The sequence below is a fragment of the Amblyomma maculatum genome, chromosome 4, assembly GCF_055883805.1.
Source record: "Amblyomma maculatum isolate TAMU_Amacu chromosome 4, ASM5588380v1, whole genome shotgun sequence".
NCBI classification, from domain to species: Eukaryota; Metazoa; Arthropoda; class Arachnida; order Ixodida; family Ixodidae; genus Amblyomma; species Amblyomma maculatum.
Genome location: NC_139347.1, coordinates 3,662,363 through 3,667,705, shown reverse-complemented (window position 1 = coordinate 3,667,705; position 5,343 = coordinate 3,662,363). Strand labels below are relative to the sequence as shown.

Below are 5,343 nucleotides of genomic sequence, written 5' to 3'. Positions count from 1 at the left end.
GAATCGGCAATGCGAAAAGTAAAGACGCAGTATACTGTACTAATGAGCGACTTCAATGCTAAGGTAGGAAAAAAAGCAGGTAGGAGCCAAGGCAGTAGGTGACTATGGCATTGGTTCTAGGAATAGCAGAGGGGAGTTACTAGTTGAGTTTGCAGAGCGCAAAACCTTCCGAATCATGAATACCTTCTTCAGCAAACGGAAGAACAGGAAATGGACATGGAAAAGTCCTAACGGGGAGACTAAAACTGAAATCGACTTCATAATGTATTCAACCCCCGCCATTCTGCAAGATGTAGAGGTAATCGGGAAAGTGCGATGCAGTGACCACAGGATGGTGAGGTCCCGAATTAGCCTAATTCTGAAGAAGGAACGCAAGAGATTAGTAAGAAAGAAACCCATCAACGAATTAACGTTGAGGGGGAGAGCAGAAGAGTTCAGGATCTCGTTACAGAATAGATATTCAGCTCTAACCGAGGATGGCGACATTACCCTAGAAGCAAGGAACAATAATTTCAGAGATATCATTACTGAGTGCGCGGTAGAAGTAGGCGGTAGGATAGTTAGAGAGGATACCGGTAAGTTGCCTAAGGAGACGAAAGATTTGATTAAGAAACGCCAGAGTATGAAAGCTTTCAATCCAATAGACCAGATCGAATTGGCCGAGATATCAAAGCTAATCAATAAGCGCAAGGTGGCCGATATAAGGAAGTATAACATGGAGAAAATTGAGCATGCTGTAAAGAACGGGGGAAGCCTGAAAGCGGTAAAGAAGAAATTGGGCATAGGCAAAAACCAGATGTATGCGATAAGGGACAAGGCGGGCAACGTCATCACGAATATGGACCAGATAGTCAAAGTAGCCGAGGAGTTCTATACAGATCTCTACAGTAGCCAAAGAAGTCAGAACCGTAATGAGATTGGCGGTAGGGAAAAACAGTCAGACGTTCCACCAGTGACGAAGGACGAGGTCAAGAAAGCATTAGAAACTATGAAAAGGGGGAAATCAGCTGGAGAGGATCAGATAACTACAGATTTGCTGATGGACGGGGGGGGGGGGGATATCGTGCTAGAAAAACTGGCCACCCTGTATACGCAGTGCCTGGTGTCATCGACGGTACCGGAACCATCAGTTCAGTTTAGTCGTTCAGTCGTGTCCGACTCTTCGTGACCCTATGGACCATGTCACGCCACGCTTTCCGGTCTCTCACTATCTTCCTAACATCACATAACTTCATCTGCAGTGCCTCGAGGATGCCATCTAACCAACGCGTTCGCTGCCTACCCCTTCTCCGGCGACCCTCAACCTTTCCCAACATCAAATCTTTCCCCAGCGACTCCTCTCATCAGATGACCAAAGTAGCTGAGCTTTAACTTTAAAATTTGACCCTCCAATGAGCAGTCAGGGTTCATGGTCGACAATATCGACTGATTTGATCTTCTGGCAGTCCAAGGAACTCTCAAGAGTCTTCGCCAGCACCACAATTCAAACGCGTCAATTCTTCGGCGGTCAGTCTTTTTCACAGTCCAACTCTCGCATCCATACATCACAACTGGAAAGACCATAGCACGAGTTATACGGATCTTGGTTGGCAGACTAATGTCTCTGCTCTTTACTAGGCGGTCAAGGCTAACCATTGCTCTCTTTCCCAGAAGCAGGCGTCTCCTAATTTCATGGCTGCAGTCTCCTTCCGAGGTAATCTTGGAGCCCAAGAACAGAAAATCTGTCACAGCTGTCACCGGAACCATGGAAGAATGCAAACATTATCCTCATTCATAAGAAAGAGGACTCTAGGGACCTTAAAATTTACAGACCAATCAGCTTATTGTTTGTTACGTACAAGGTATTTACTAAGGTAAGCGCTAATAGAATCAGGACAACCTTAGACTGTAATCAAGAAAAGGATCAAGCAGGGTTTCGGAAACGGTACTCTACTATCGATCATATCCATACTATCAATCAGGTGATAGAAAACTGTTCGGAATACAACTAGCCCGTATACATAGCATTCATTGATTACGAAAAAGCATTTGACTCAGTTGAAACCTCGGCGGTGATGCAGGCATTGCGAGATCAGGGGGTAGACGAGCCGTACGTGAAAGTGCTGGAGGATATATATAGTGGCTGCACAGCAATCATAGTTCTGCATAAAGAAAGTAACAAAATTCCGATGAAGAAAGGTGTTAGGCAAGGAGACACAATCTCCCCAGTACTATTCACAGCTTGCTTAGAGGAAGTATTCAGAGACTTGGAATGGGAGCAGTTAGGGATAAGAGTAGATGGAGAATACCTCAGTAATCTGCAATTTGCTGATGACATTGCCTTGCTAAGCAACTGGGGGGATGAACTGCGAATAATGATTGATGACTTAGACGGGAAAAGTAAAAAGGTAGGCTTGAAAATCAATATGCAGAAGACTAAGGTAATGTTCAACAGCCTCAGGAAGGAACAGCAGTTTACATTAGGTAGCGAAGTACTGGAAGTAGTAGGCGAATATGTCTACTTAGGACAGGTAGTAACCGCAGATCCGGACCATGAAAAGGAAATAACAAGAAGAATAAGATTGGGATGGAGCGAATTTGGCAAGCACTCGCAGATTATGACTAGCAGCTTACCGGTATCGCTGAAGAGGAAAGTATACAACAGTTGCATCTTGCCTGTACTCCCCTATGGGGCTGAAACGTGGAGGCTAGCCAAGAGAGTTCTACTTAAGTTGAGGACAACCCAGAGGGCTATGGAACGAAAAATGGTAGAGGTAACATTAAGAGATAGGAAGCGTGCACAGTGGGTCAGAGAAATAACTCAAGTTTCCGACATTCTAGTGGAAATTAAGAAGAAATAGACATGGGCAGGACATGTAGTGCGAAGAAAGGATAACCAATAGTCGCTGAAGGTAACAAACTGTATTTCAAGGGAAGGAAAGCGTAGCAGGGGGCTGCAGATGATTTATGTGGGCGGATGAGATTAAGAAGTTCGCAGGGCTCAAGTGGATGCAACTAGCACAAAACTGGGTTAAGTGGAGAAATATGGGAGAGGCCTTCGCCCTGCAGTGGGTATAGTCATGCTGATGATGATGATGACTTCCCGCAGCCGAGACGGGCGCCCAAACCACTCGGCACCCGGGCCAACATGGTCTACACCTTCTCCGGTTAAGCCTAAAAGCATCAACCTTGTTTCTTCAGAAATGAGCAGTCTTTCTTTCCTCTGCGTTATTTTCTGGCGTTGGTTCCTCATAAGTGTTTCGGTTTCGGACTGTGGCAGCCCTCAGAGATGTCACGCCTCTGCCTTCACAGTGTTCTTGGCAGGTGTGGTTGCAGCCAGCGGCTTCAGGCAGTGTGGGAATGTCGCTGTTATTGTTGTTGTTGTTGGCGACTCCTTCGCCGGCATCTCCTTCCGTCGGCTGGACATACTTCCACAGGCCGTACGTCTTTCCGACCGTAGTCTGCCAGAGCCGGAGTGTTCCCTCCTCGCTTCCGCTCGCATACAACTCTCCATCGGGGGAGAACCTCACACAGTGCACAGGCCCTAAGTGGCCCTTCAATGGTTCCAATTCTGTTCCAGGCTCGTAGTCAAACTTGTACATCTTGAAGTCGTCGCTTCCACAGACAAAGACGAACTTTTCGAGTAGCAGCGATGCAGAGTTAACCTGGCTGGGAATCTGGAACTCCTTCAGTTTTTCAAGTGTTTCAGTGCTCCTTCTGTTGATCATGTGGCCATGGGTGACAGCAAGCATGCTGCCATCTGGGGTCAATTCGAGGTCACTGGGGGCACTGTGGAGGCCCAGCCGGCCAACCTCCGTTCCACCAACATAGTCCCAGAATCTGATTACTTCTCGTCGGACGCCGAGACAATGCGCTCGTCATACTGGAGAAACAGCACTCTCTTGATGGCAGATGTGTGTCCTTTAAGCATGGTCGGAGCGGCGTCTTCCTTGTTGACATCGAAGATTCTGATGATCTTGTCATTGCTCCCTGTCAGACGCCTGACCACGTACGAGTCAAAATCTACACAGCGCACTATGTGGGGATGAGCAAAGGTGTGGAGTTCTTCTCCAGCCACGGAATTCCAGAGCTTGGCTGTGAAGTCAGCCGCTCCGGTGGCAGCTACGGAGGCATCCTTGTTGAGAGCACCACCCCAGACGGCGCCTTTGTGTCCGAAAAAGGTCCCAATCCAGTCTCCGGTGTCTCCCTGCCTGAGTATCGGAGGAGGAGGAGGAGGAAAAAACTTTATTAAAAAAAAATGTAAACACTCCCAGGAGGACCTCTTAGTCCAGGAGCCCTCTGGCTGTTCCTTCTAGCTTAGCCCGCTCGACCAGCCGTAACTGATCTGCAGGTTGCGTGGCTAGAAGGGCAGCCTCCCAGGAGGAGGGGGTGGGGTGTTTGACGGGAGGAACGCGGATTGGATGTGGGCATTCCCATAAGTAATGGTAGAGGGTGGGTGGGGTGGCGTTGCATGTGGTGCAGTACGGTGGGAAGTCCGTGGGGTGAAATATGTGGGCAAATTGTGGAGATGGAAACGAATGTGTTTGGAGTTGTCGCCAGTACGTGCTGTCGATGTGAGAAAGCGTGGGATGTGGTGGCGGGAACGTGGCACGGCAGCGACGATAGTACTGAACAATTGTAGTGTAGTCAAGAGGTTCGATGGTGGTGTATAATGAAGGTTTGGGGAGGACATCCACCGGCGCCCGGAAGCTTAGTTCTCGGGCAAACGTATGAGCGCGCTCATTTCTGAGGATGTCCTCATGCCCAGGAACCCATGTGATGTGAGTATCGGCTTTCCATTTTTGCAGGCTGAAATTAGATATGTTCCAGTCGATGATAACTTTGAGAAACACAGGCCCACTACGGGCCTAGTGTGACCCGAGCAATTAAGCGGCGTTTGCGTTTCTTGAAGGAAGCAAGCATCACATACTTTTCCACTTGTTCCGGTGCACCGATCCATCTGGCTTCGGAATTGTGAGACTTTAATATACCGCACATGGTAGCTGAAAGGAAGAAAAGAGGGCCGTGAAGTCGATGAGAACATTCGATCTAGCAGAGACAGATTGACACAAGGTTGTCTTTGTGACTGACGCATTTAACCAGAAGAGAATTGACGCCTTCTTCGTTATGTTCGCTACTGCCATTGAAACTCCGCTCCATGACACGCAGCGTGAAACAGATGCGGCACTGATAAAAATTACAGGCGGAGCCTTAGCTCTAGCTCTACAGCTTTTATTTAATGCGGTTACCAGACATTCTTTTGTCGTACACGAAGGTCGTCTAGCTCGCACATATCGGCGCACTTTACGATTGCAAAGCCTTTCGAGAAATGTTGCGAAGAGTGCAGCACGCATAGATGCAAAC

General features: G+C 48.1%; 1 pseudogene; it reads right to left on the bottom strand.

Annotated features, from left to right (window-relative positions):
- Positions 1-3,271: 3,271 nt before the first annotated feature.
- LOC146190221 (serine-threonine kinase receptor-associated protein pseudogene) lies at positions 3,272-4,939 on the bottom strand (annotated as a pseudogene).
- Positions 4,940-5,343: the final 404 nt, after the last annotated feature.